Source organism: Pezoporus wallicus, unplaced genomic scaffold (genome assembly GCF_028554395.1).
Source record: "Pezoporus wallicus isolate ANWC-B61680 ecotype Strahan unplaced genomic scaffold, APGP_CSIRO_Pwel_v1 contig_5069, whole genome shotgun sequence".
NCBI lineage: Eukaryota > Metazoa > Chordata > Aves > Psittaciformes > Psittacidae > Pezoporus > Pezoporus wallicus.
In genome coordinates, this window is record NW_026642361.1 from 3,978,680 (window position 1) to 3,992,762 (window position 14,083).

The 14,083-nt window shown below is 38.2% G+C and overlaps 1 protein-coding gene across 4 annotated transcripts in view; it reads right to left on the reverse strand.

Annotated features, from left to right (window-relative positions):
* The window catches only part of SYT1 (synaptotagmin 1), a 357,216-nt gene that overhangs the window by 229,967 nt on the left and 113,166 nt on the right, over positions 1-14,083 (reverse strand). For 3 of the 4 annotated variants that reach the window (XM_057429544.1, XM_057429546.1, XM_057429543.1), the window contains exon 2: positions 462-523. The exons of the other annotated variant lie outside the window; for it this stretch is intronic. The gene's annotated coding sequence lies outside the window, so the exon portion shown is untranslated. The remainder of the gene's footprint in view (positions 1-461; positions 524-14,083) is intronic. 4 annotated transcript variants of the gene reach the window in all.

The following is a 14,083-nucleotide window of genomic DNA, read 5'->3' on the forward strand; positions in this document are numbered from 1 at the left end:
TCAGAACAATTAGTTAGTGATTAAGTGGTTAATACAAACCCATAAAAATCTTATTTGTGTGCTGACCCAACAAGATTTGATTACACTGATAAACCTGTTTTTCTGCAAAATCTCAGGTGTGAACAAATGTGATAATAATAACAGCAATATTGTTTTTAGCTTGGTACATTCTAGTATTATGATACACTTTAACTGAGAAGAAAATATTCTCGGTATGGGCAGTGCTGAAGACACATTGTGTGGATTATCTGTGCCTCTTACCTAAAATGATCATAGGATTAGTAAAAGTCTAGCCCTGTTAAATGAAAGCGAGTTGGATAAGAGGCAGAAATGCTCAATGCACTGATTTCTTATGTGTGTTAAAAGAACTGTGAACAAAAAACAAACCAACCCAAACAAACAAAAAAGAAATGGAAGTACAAAGAGTGTTTGGTTTCAGAGTTTGTAGTCTGGTCACTTACTGTTTGCAATACAGAGTGTGTGCTTAACTCTCTTCTCTCTGTTTATTCAGGACTCCACGTTTCTGTAAGAAAAACAAATACATGCATTTATCATCTATACAAAAGTAACTACCTAATTTCACTTGTGCCATAGAAGTTTAACAATTTCACATTTAGTTTTGGTTTCCTCCAAGATTTAAAGCCTCAGGTTTTTTTGTGAAAGTGTCCAGAGGAAAAAATCTGTATCGCTCCTTTTCCTGAAAAGGCAAAGTTTCCAGCCCTAGGTCTTACAATAGTAGCAGAGATAGGAAAGCCACAGACTCAGGGGACAAATCTCTTTTGAAACCTCACAGCAAATTCTGGGCATCTGAACTGCATCTGGGCACCTGCAGCTCTTCTACATTCAGGGAAGGTGGCAGGCTTTCACACCTGTGAGGTTGGCAATCCTCTGGTCAAATTTAAATTCTCATGCTGTATTGTATCTTGTCTGGATTAACTCATTACACTGAGGTGTTAAGGAAGAAATAATGTGTACATCCAACAACAGCCACAGCTTCTCCATATTACTTCTGGAGGAGAGTGGAACCTGCTGCAGAGGGGCGTTTGATGCCTCGCTCCCACAGTTTCATGCAGACAATTAGCATAAGAAGTACTGATCACAGCACACCAGCTGCTTAGCCTTTCTTGGGCAGTTTACAGGCATCACAACGGAGGTAAGGTTTAAGGCAGGATTTGGAGGAAAATAGCATACCAGCTTTGTTTTGTTTTTTTTTTTTTGCTATTAACAATTTTCATGAATAAATGTTGCATGAAAGAAGGAAGAAAAGTGGGACTCATGGGCAGTAAGGGCAACACCAACATGAAAGTAGGCAGGAGCAAACTGTGAAGGCACTTAAGTGGGAGGATGACCAATTCTGATGCAGTTGAAAAAGAGAGCCAAATGTATAGCTACCAAGACAGGTAAATGCATTTTTAATTTTACATCCATTTTTTCATAGGAACATGAAACTGCCGTTACCTAAAATTGTCAAACTACATCACATCAAGCCATACTGTAGTCTTTAAAAAAGGAAATCACTGTTCCATTCAGCATCTCACTCTAAATTAACCATCCTCCAAGACCCAAATAATAAAGGATTCAGAACATAGCTGATTAAAAAAATCAAAATTTCCTTCTTTGTAGAAAAAAAATCATATTGCCTTCTGTATAGTTCTGTCAATACTTATGATATCCCAGACATCACTCACTTGGCATGTCACTCTACTGAACAAACCTATTAGGTAACAAAGCTATGGAGCTGAGGGCTCCATAGTCCATGTGTCCTAAGCATACAATATTATGTTGTTATTAAGTTTTAAACTTTTTGGAACTCTTCTTAGAGCCTATTTTGTTATGTCCTAGACATTGGTGAGGGGTTCTGGAGCACCTGACCAATGTAAAGCTAGATGGATGATACATGAAACCCTAATTCCAAAAGGTTTAGAATAATTCAGATGCTAGTGTAAAACATAGCTGTGGGATCAACTAATTTCTATCCCAGAGCTTGTAATACATCTGACATTAGTCTTAACAGGCCCTACATAGCTTAGTGTTCCTTACTAGCTGTATCAATATCCTAGTACAGGTTATGACAGACCTAATCTCAGCTCCTGTACTCAAATACCTCTTGAATTGGTTCAACCAAAACTTTGCCTTCCCCTCTCATTCAAGCCTTCACAAACTGAAGGATTTGAAATTCAGATATACTCAGAGACAGGCTTCAATTAAAAGCTCTAATCCCAACCTTCTCCTGGGGTTGAAAGTCAGGGTTTTGGTTCAGGTCTCTGTGTACATCTTGCATTTGAGTAGAGGTAGCTAGCTGCAAGTGCCTTAGAGAAATAAACAGAGTCACACCTGCTCTGCGGTACACTGTCTTAATCTTCCCCTGTTTCTCTAAGCTGTCTGTGTCAAGCTGTGTCAAATTATTACTGAGCCTTTCAGAAGATTTAACTATTTCCTTCTGCTGCAAAGAGAGAAAAAAACAGAAGAGAGGGAAGGGGAAGGGAGGAAAGGGGAGAGAGGAGAGGAGAGGAGAGGAGAGGAGAGGAGAGGAGAGGAGAGGAGGGGATTCCAGGGGAGAGGAGGGGAGAGGAGAGGACAGGAGAGGAGAGGAAAGGAGAGGAGAGGAGAGGAGAGGAGAGGAGGAGAGGAGAGGAGAGGAGAGGAGAGGAGAGGAGAGGAGAGGAGAGGAGAGGAGGAGACAGATGTTTACTTGAGTATTAATTGGGAATAACTGAACAAAAATACAGGCTATGTGCTAGAGAAACAAATGTAAGTGAAACCATGAATAAGTGTGGTGCTTCATTAAGTGCAGAGTCAGCCCGCCTGCTCCCTTGAAGCTGACAGATGGAATTTCTAAAACATATGAAAAGCATAATGCCGATCTGGAATAAATTAGTAAAACCCAATCTATAAAAATTAACACTTATCAAGGAGACTGAATAGCAGCACTCTTTTCAAGGATCTGCAGAGCTAAAAATACATAAAGATAAATAAACAGGAAAGATTTGCATTCCTAGAGAAAGATCAAAAAATGACCAGAGAAATTAAACTATGTTTCTATCACTTACTATTAAACACAGGCTATTTTTTATGAGATGTGTTGGAAGATTACTTCATTAACCCTTGGTTATGGACTCCTGTGGGTCTTCAGTGCAGGAGATCTCCTGCAGTGACAACCATATTTCCAGAGCTACAAATAGCATCTGTCATACCACTAGTATCTTCCGAAGATCCATTTTCATTTCGGTAATATTTGCAAGGGAAGACTCTTCCTAATGAAGCCATTGGAAATACCAACAGAAACACATTTTGATATGCCTGGATACATCTTATAATATCCCTTTGACGCATAATCAATATTTAACAAATGGTATCTACAGAAGATACTTTAGGGCATGTAATTTTAGGGTAAGTAATCATGTAAATGATCACCTTGAACTTCAGTTAGTAGTAAGGACATGCAAAAGCAATCAAAACAAAGCTTTTTTTTTAGTTAATTCTAAGCTGCCTGTTCCCAGTCACCTTTACCGGTAACTAGTTATGAAAACAGTCCATTAAGCTGGGGTAGAAGAAATGGACCTGTAAAATAAACAAAGTGCAGTCGACTACACTGAATTTAAGAATATATACATCCATACCTTTGCTCATGAAACAAAACCCTACTCCGCTGCAAGGAAGGATTCTTTGCCATTTTTCTCAGGAAACTCTTGTTTAACTTGGCAACAGAGTAGATTTACATTTATTACAGATGACAAAAAACATTTTTAGCATCACAGAATCATGGCAAAAATAAGCCCCTTCTATTACAAACTTCACTATTCATTGTGGACTGCAATGGAGAAGACGAAAGGGAAGCTGCATGGTAATTAAAGATTTCTCAAGATCTTTTCAGCCATCTGCAGTTGCTTTAGTCTATTACTAATTTTACAGCCTGAAAGAACCGTGTGATCTTCCACAAGCTCCATGAAGAAAGAATTTTTGTCTCTTTAGGATCATGGGCTAAACACTCATTAGTAGAGCATATGGCTGCTATTTGAGTATTTCTCTTTTCAAACACTGAGGAATAATTTTGAAAACCGAATCTTTTTACTTTGGAATAATAAAGAGCTGCTAATACATTGTCATTATGGTTTAGTGACAGTTTGGGAGCACAAGTGGACAATGTTTTTGTTAACAGAACTAAAAGCTCTAGAAATCAGTTTCAGAAGGGCTTTGGTTTTGACAGAGCTGAAACTTAGCCTAGGTTTGCTGGTTTGCTAAGGACTTTATTGATCCGTCTTTCAAACCTGAGAACATCTATTTATGTGGCCTATATAGGAGGTTTTGAACAATAATGTTGGGTGGCAAAGTAAGAAAATATAAACCAAACTTCAGAAAAGAAGCAGCTGAATTTAGCAGCTCTGCCTCAAAACCCAGCTCCAGTAGTGTTAGAAATGAAAATGGAAACTGCAGAGCTTATCCTCTGCTTTAGAAAAGAGAAGGACGCGTGAAGACCTCACAGCAGCCTTCCAATATCTGAAGAGGGTCTACAAGGACTGGAGGGACAGAGCAAGGGGTAATTGGTTTAAACTTAAACAGAGGAAGTTCAGGTTAGATAAAAGGAAGAAGCTCTTTACTGTGAGGGTGGTGAAGCACTGGAACAGGTTGGCCAAAGAGGTGGGAAATGCTCCATCCCTGGCAATGTTCAAGACCAAGTTAGACAGAACCTTGGACGACATAGTCTAGTGTGAGACGTCCCTGCCCCCGGCAGGGGTGCTAGAATTAGATGATCTTAAGGTCCTTTTCAAGCTAAACCATGCTGTGATTCTGTGATATGAGAGAAAATCAGATTAATTGAAAGTGGAAGTTATAAAGTATTATGAATAGACAGATATCCTGTAAAACAACAGAACTGACATCTGGGAAAATGAGGCTAGCATTCGATTATGAAGTTCAAATTAGCTAATAACTAGCATAGCGTGTGGATAATTTCTAGTTGCATAATGTACAAAAATTTAAATGTATTTTGAAAAAAATGGAGTTGTAGGCATTTATTAATTGCTTCACATATTGAAACAGAAATTGCCATATATTATGAACTTTACAGTCCTTAATGATATGCATAGCCTAATATTTTATGGGCTTAATTTGCTCAGCATAAACTTTTTACTGTGAGTAACACTGATTTTGAGAAAACCTCAAATAAGTCACAAAACAGATCTGAGGATTAGTTTGGAAGGGATTTAAAGCACACACTGTGAATCCCTATACAACCACCACTTAGAACACTATCCCTTCAGGCCCAGATGGATTGCTATGGCAACAGAATCCCAAATACCAAGTTTGTAACTTACAAAAATGTAAATTATTGATGAACTCAGAGTTGTCTCTCTTGGATACCCTCCTATTCAAATACCAAGTCATACAGTTAGATTACAGAGAAAAGGTTGATATGCAATTTCCCCAGCGCAGTGAGCACTAATCCCAAAGGATTTCATTAAATCTTTTGGCTTAAATTTTTATTCTTGGAACAGCAGTCAGCAAGCAGGGATTACATTAAAACAGGCACTATTGAGGTCATTCCTAGCTGAATTCAGGCCTGTACTATAACAAAACAGAAACTAATTTTAAATACACCTCCATATAGAAAAACCCAAACCCTTAAATACCACTCTTTTATATTACCATATACTATATGACAGCATTCCCCGCCTCACACCCATTACCGTGCCTTCCTGCCAGAAAGAAATGATGGGGAACAGTACAGAAGAGTAAAACCAATATGTATTACTCGATAAAGAAGTACACATATCATGGTAGAAGTGACTGTGCAGAGAGAAACGAGTTACAAAATAATGAATGAAAGGAGGCTCAGTAGTTTTTGACAGTCTGCAAATCAAAATCCAGAATAAAAAGTTCTCTAGTGAAAAAAAAAACAACAAAAAAAAAGAAAACAAACCCAAAACAGTACTTATAGGCATCTTTACTGCAAATTTCATTAAAAGCCTGTTAAGAGAATGTAGAGTGGTAAGGAAGCTAAGTATTTCTATCAACCCTCTTTTCTGGAAAGCCTCTCGGACTGTGCAGAGAATGCGAGTAACATGGTGAGAGCGACACAAAAATATACCCACCAGCACTCACATTTTGGACCAGTAGGCTTTAAAACAATCTAAGGCTTTAAGACAAAAAAAATAAAACTCAGATGTGTCCTTTAAAACCTAGGAGGAAAAAACAGGACAGGGAATAAGTTTTTGGGAAATGATATCTGCCTCTGGTTTTCTTAAGGGAAAGGAAACAACTACTGAAACAGGAAATGCAAAAGAAAAGATAAATGAAGATAAGGAGTCATTTTTTAATGACAAGGGAGAAATTTAGACCAACATAATGAAAAAGATACTGGTTGTACCACACACTTCCTGGTGGGGCAGGAGATATTCTCTCATCCTTATTCACACACATGAGCATTTATTCAGCACGGTATGTAAAGACAGAGTACCTATATAAGGAAGCTGCATTTGGACAGCCGTTTACAATTACTAAGTAGATTACAACTTTTTCTTAGGTCTTGACAGACAGTATTCAAATATTTCAGTGTAGTAGAATACACATGCAGTGTTACTGTAGCCACTAGTAGCAAAACCAGTATTCAGACCCTCAGTCTGTGGCTCAGCCATCCCCACCCCATGGTTGGCATGTGGCTCAGCCATCCCCACCATGTGACCCTTACGGTTAAAGTCAAACACAGTTTTCAGCTCTAGGGATTTCTCTACTAAGTGAAGGACTCTACTTACTGCAGGATTTGTTTCTGGTGATCTTTTTTACAATACTAGCAGTTAAGCTGCTTTTTCTGGCCTATGTTCACTTGCACATAGTTACCTGCGGCCTAATGTTCAAAGATGCTGCTCACCTGTGGCTTCCTCAAAATTTCAGTTCTTGGCAGATTAAAGATCCAAAAGTTTCAACTCCACAGGGGCTCTGTGGTCCTTTTTCCATAAGAAAAATGACTAGTCTTTTCTTGCTTATGCTCCACACCTTCATCGGACATACTGTGTTTCTGCTACACCCAACTCATACACAGGCTACAGAATAGCTACTAACACTCAGTAAGTGCTAGCTGCTGCTCAAGCGCTGCTGCATTTCTCTCCCAGCTGCATAATGCTTCATGAATTCTCAGCTTCTGTTTCTCCTATTAGCACTGCACAAAACTTGTCTTGCTGCCCTTTTTGGTTCTCAGTCCTGGTGGATTCACTTCTCCTGTTGCTCAACAACTTTTTCCAGCTTCCATTTTGCCCTTACACTTGGCTTGATGCCAAAAGAACCATCTACTCTGATATTTCAATCAACCCCACTTAGGTCAGTATCATAACTTTGTGATCAATAAACAATCGCATGAAACAGTGGGCACTAAAAGATTCTCTTTTCATGAAAGAAACCCTATTAACGGTGATAATAGTGCCAGTGAGAATACAGTCACAAATTGTTATCTGAATCAACTTGAGCTTCTGTTCTTATGACAACTCTTGGCCAAAGGCAAGAATGACAAAGGATCATCAGAATTTTTGGCAGCACTAACGTCTTTCCCTATACCTACCACTGACAATGTATGGCTCTTCCTCTACCAACACCCATTTCACAGTGAAACTACTGTGGTTCTGCTGTATAAATGAGATGTCAGATGCACCAGAGATGTGGATGAACACCAAATGTGGCACAAACTCTGCATATGACAGATGGTTAAAATAGACAAGCTGAAAGTATTCACACTATATAGGGACACTTCAACCACTTTACTGCATCTGCCACACAGGAACTGTTCTGGGAAGAATGTTCACAATGCAGAGCTTGCCATTCCTGCTTTGTGACTGCTGGGTATGTCTGCTATTATCTTAGAAAAAAGAGTTGAATTTTTAAACTTTACGTGAAGCCTACATTTGCAACTATGAACACATGAAAATACTACTAACTTTTGTTAGCAATAAAAAGCCTTAAAAACTTTTAACACCAGAGTATAACTTAATTTTCGTAAGTGAAAGTTGTCAAGGCTTCAGATGAGACAAACAATGCTCACATGGCATTTCATCAGATTTAATTCCAAATATTTTCAGGCTTTCCTACACAAAAAGTTAAAAAACCTAACATCATTTTCTAAATCATTTTAGGAAAAAAAAAATTAACCCAGTTTTCCATGAGTTGCTTTATAACACTATTTAGAAGAGATTTCTTGGCTTATATGAAACGATAAGAAAACAGTTTGTAGTAAAATCGGTTTCAGAAGTCATATTTAGGTTTCTTGTTACAGCTATAGACCAAGATCTATTTAAAAGCACAGCGAAGGTTTTTAATCAGTCTCCAGGTCCTTCCTAGAAAGATAACACAGGTCTTTACATTAACAGCTGAAGCATTTCATGGAACTAACACAAGCCATCTAACTGTAAACACTTTGAAGAACTTCAGAACCTTCAATACACATTCGGCTGCATTCCAGTGTTTGGAGATTCAAAATCTAATTGCTTTTATTGCAGGACGAAAGAACCTGCTGCAAGACACTGCAGGAAGTGATTATACATTATATAATACTGCTGGTCTTTTTGTTCTCTAAGTCTGATGCGAGGGTTTTTAAAACTTATTTCTCAATTCTACCTTACAAAAATGCAGTAATCTGGGCAAGCAATTTACCCATAAAACCTGACACTGAGTATCAGCACTTCAGCAGATGAAGCAATGTAATCTGTAGACAAGCTGTTCTGATAACCTTTTTATATTACGCTAAAGAGACTCATACTGTCAACAACTTCAGTATTTGCTGGCCATTTAAATGCATCCCTTCAAAGTTAACTTTGTAGAGTAAGAGAAAATCCTAAACAGACTTACTCTGAGGTTTACATGGATATGTACACTAAAAGATGATAACTCACCCTTGGTATAATATCAGATCACATTTTCTCTCATATAGAATCATAGAATGGTCAGGGTTAGAAATGACCTTAAGATCATCCAGTTCCAACATCCCTGCCCGAGGCAGGGATGCCTCACACTCGATTATGTCACCCAAGGCTCTGTCCGACCTGACCTTGAACACTGCCAGGGATGGACCATTGGTCTACTTCTTTGGGCAACCTGTTCCAGTGCCTCACCACCCTCACAGTAAAGAACTTCTTTCTTATATTCAACATGAACTTCTCCTGCTTTAGTTTAAACCCATTACCCCCTTGTCCTATTGCTACAGTCCCCAGTGAAGAGTCCCTCTCCAGGATCCATTATCTCCATAATTATTTATGTTAAAAATATTAAAAGTGCAATTTCTCCCTTGGATTTATTAGTCACAAGAATGGATTACTACTGTAAGTCTGTTGTATAAACATCACAAAGTCTGTTGGAAAATATGAACTCATCTTATCCCATGTTCTTTGTCCTCTTTAGCATATTAGCACATTAGCCCCTTCTTATAGTTAGTAAAAAAACCCTTAAGCAATTGTTAAAAAGTGCACCTTGCGTCTGTAGTACAAAGGAACCAAAAATAAAATGGATTTATAAAATAGGCTTATAAAAGGTGGAAGCAAGGACAGGCAACCTGGGAAGAATACAGGGATGCTGTCCGGGAAGCTAGGGACAGCATGCTAGGAAAGTTTAGGCCCAGTTAGAATTACACTTGGTTAGGGATGTGAAAGATAACAGGAAGGGATTCTATAGGTACACTGAAAATAAAAGACAGATTAGGGACAACATGGGCCCTCTCCGGAAGCTAACAGGAGAACTGGCTGCCCCATCCCTGGCAGTGCTCAAGGCCAGGCTGGATGGGGCTTTGAGTAACATGGTCTAGAAGAAGGTGTCCCTGCCCATGGCAGGGGGGTTGAAACTAGATGATCTTTAAGATGACTTCCAACCCAAACTATTCTATGATCCTATGAGAAACATATAACCTAAATGACAAGAGTGAACCTTGAGTGACAAAGACTATAAAAAGGGTCAGTATGTAAGTGGCCGTGGTTGCAGGTGCTACCCTGATTCTCAGAAACTGCTAAGCCAACTCAGCAGCACTGCACAATTCAGTACCCCTCAGACAAATGGTCAACAGCTTGGCCAGCTGTGCAAGGCAAAGTATTTATTCATCAGGGCTCTTAACCAAGCACAAGTGATGTTTCAGTGTAGTGCGTCTAAGTCTTGCTACTTTTCATAGTTAGTGGCACATAGTAACATACCATCTGGCTACCCTGGCTTCCTTCCCTGGTCAAAGAATTGGGTAGAGCTCGCATCTGAAGTAAATTTAATCTCACCCTCATGGAAGCACAGTAAAAGTTTTAACTAGCCTGTTGCTGCAGAGATTTGTGTCTAAATTCATAGGTGTGTAACATCATCTAGAGATATAATTTCAGTATCTTAAAACATTTCTTTACACACTATGTGCACATGCCTGACAAATGCATCTGATTTTCCAATCCTAGAGATGAAACTTTGAAGCATCATGACTCTTTCATCTAGAAAGTACAAGCAAAAACCTAGATAGGGGAATTTAGGCAGACCTTTTAATCTCCAGTGTCACCCTGGGCTGTGACAGGAGAACTTAACAGCCAATCCTTACAGATTACATGCAAAGATATTATTACAAAAAGCAGGATAAAAGACAAGTGGCAGTGTTGCAAATCTCCATGAGTGGAAAGAAAGGAAGCATCACGTCCACATTCACCAAATCTGATAGCCTAATCAAAAAGTAGCACTCAGACACTGCAGAGTGTCAAGGTACAGATGGCTAGGAACATTAAAAGAGGTAGTTATCATTATTGTTCCTTACATAGTTGAGTAAAGAAAAGACATCTTGATATTGCACTTGGCTATAAAATAAACTTCCTCAGCTAGATAATGCCAGAAGGAACCTAATGGAAATGTCTGTTCAGTAAAAATCAAATAATTACCTTGTAATTACTATCTCATGTGTCACATTTAATGTTAGCATCTCTGAATCAAGGAAAATTCAAGAAAGGTCTATTTGAAATCCCTAAAAAAAAACATATGGCAAATATTTTAATTGGGCTACTTTTGCTAATGAAGCTAAGCATTCCACATAGCAATATTTCTTCCTCTTTGCAGATCCAAATGTTAACGTAAACCACCCTTTAATTTAATCTTCCTAGCCATCTTGAGGAAACCTGTTTAATTTTTTATTATTAGGTTCTCTGAAATACAGCTTATTCAGACAAAACTTTAGCCACTTCATAAAAACTACTGATTTGTACTCAAATAGAACACTGGAGCAGTCTGAAGGGAAAAACCATTTGTTCTGTCTCAGCTGATGTATAGGGTAATTTTCTGAGATTCTTTCACTGCAATTTGCAAACACATTAGCTAAGACTATAAAACAAAAGCAATCTGTACTACCCATGGCCCAGAAGAGGCAGAAGCAGAAAGTTAGAAAACATAACAAATGTCTGAATCATCTGGAAGCAGGACACACTCTACCTCAACAGAGAACATCATTATCCAAAATGGGCCTTATCTGGTTTTCTAACTGACAAAGCTAGCCTGGCCACTGAACACCTACTACTGGAATATATTCTCAAACCAGGCTGTATCAGACATTTAAGGAGGGGCACAGAAAAGGCACACTTAATGCTAGCCTAATCAAGGGGAGCAACACTGCAGTTAGGTTATGAGACTTCTGATCCTTTTGTCCAGTTCCTGCAGGTCCATCCTCAATTCTGTAGTCAGTCTAGGTCTGGAGGGGGATTTATCCCCCTTCCTTCTTATTCTTCTTATTCTTATTCTGCCTTCTTATTCTTACTCTTCCTTCTTTGATCTATATCAAACTGCTGTAATGACACAGATCTCAGAGCAACCCCAACAGAGGGAAGCTGCTTAACACTCAAAACGGTGAAGTTCTCTGCTGAATGATCCAATGAAGAACTAGTACCATTAAGCATGTTTTAAGATTATTTTAATTCTTTAAAAAAAAACCACATATAGGCAAATAGTTTGTGAGTAGGAAGGTGCATGTAAATATAGCTTTTGTTAACAGTCAGATGAGAGCACAACTGCATTCACAGACAGGAAGGAACAGTGTAACAGATATCACTATGCAAAATGATTATTTCAGCATCTCTCAGCATGGATTTTAAACAAATCAAGAAAACACCACACGATGCATCTAAAATTGCATTTCAGCATCTGGCAAAAAAAGAAATATCTGTTAAAGATCATCTAGTTCAAGGAAGCCCTTAGTATGAGTTTTTGTAAAAAGAGAACTTACAAGTGCCCGTCAACAAATCAGCAGATGCCCTTTCTGAAGCTGACAGGTGCTTTTTGGCATTCATGTAATGACCACAAATACTTCATTGCAGAGGACACTATCCATTGCTTTAATTAGTTTCTACTATCACTTATGAAGTATGCAGACAATTTTCTAATCTGTGCTTTGCAGTGACATAAAATATGCATGTTAAACATACTCTGACAGAGCTGACTGTCAGTTTCTTTTCCTTTTGACAAAAATCAGCATTTTGCCTGTAAGTTTACAATCCTGTCTCAAGTATAACTATGTGGACTTTTAGGCAAAATTAATTTCCCTAGAATACAATAACACAATCCACAGCAGTCTGTCTTCACCAAAGTTCTGTGATAATGGAGATTTTAGGATGCAATGTGAAATGTTGCTTTATGAAAAGAACAATTTGACAGCTTAAAACAGGAACATTAAGAGTGAATTCAGGTACATGGATATAAATCAGTAAAATAAATGCCTCTGTTAACTGTTTTCTTGAAGCTCAGTCCATAGATCAGAAAATTCAAGACAAAAAGTCCACGTAAGTTTAGAAACCAGTAAAAGCCAGAGAGAGGGTAAAATACCAAAGAAATCAAATGTATTTGTTAAAGTACTTTTATACTTAATTTTGCCTACAAACAGGTAAAAACAAAGCAGAGAAGTTAAGTTACCCCAACTTCAAAACAGTTCTTGCTTGACACAAAATCCAGATCTACTGTCTTCTAATTTACCCAGTGCTCTCTCCTAAATATGAGTTTGGAATGAGATGTAACAACAGACCAGACCAACCTGATCTGGGGTCTTTCAACTGTTATCTTCCATGCAAATTACAGAGAATGCCCTTATCTTGGCCTGTGGAAAAGATACACCTGCTTTCAATTTTTCCTTTGCAAATATGAATAATAACACATTTGAACAGATCACTGAAAATGTTCAGAAAAGCAAAGAGGGCCCTCAAAATGTAGATTTTGAAGAAATAAGGCAGGCAGGCAGGTACTGTTAAAAAAAATAAAGGCTGAAGAAAGGAAGACGGAATGTGAAAGACTGAAGTTTGGATAGTATTTGGCCCATGAACAGCACTGTAAGCAAGTATAACAGCACAGAACAGTGAAAGAGAGCACTGGCTGGATACCAGTGCTCTAAAATATTTTAAGGGAAACAGTAAAGTTCAGCTACGCATGAAATTTAAATCTGGACTAGGAAGAGCATGATTAAGTAGATAGCTGAAATCATCTTACATTAGCTGAACTGAGGACTGGTTGAACTAATTATTTTTATTTTATTGTTTTCACTTCTCAGTACCAAGCTTTTATTGTGGAAGCAAGTGGAATTACTGCAGCTAATAATAGGGTTAGAAGTCAAGAACTCTAGAGCTGTAATCCTGGGTTGGTCTCTGACTTGCTCTGATACCATGTTTAAGTCACTATTCAGTTTCCCTACTAATAATGCAGAGACAATAATATTCTACTCCTGAAGGAGCTTGGAGGATTAAAGTCTGTAGTATTTTGAATAAATATAGCCACTTTTAAGTTTGCTGCAGTACTTACAAGGATCAGACTACAGGACTGGATTTTAGCTTTTATGCCTATAAAAATGTTGACTGCAGTCGGAGAGCATCAAGGCAACCCTGAGTGTTTTTAAAAATCTCACCTTTGCATTACTGAATTGTTTGCCACAGGGACTGAATGTTTGCACCTATGGAACTTTGTTTGATTTCCAGAATTAAACTACAGGACAGTCTAAGTTATCCTCTGGCTCTAACACTTAAAGATTGCTTTTATAAGGCATTACAACTGGAGTTTTTTTATCCCTCTCTTCAATTTCTTCACCATGTTTTACAGCTTTCACTGAAGCTACAAGTCCCTCTCA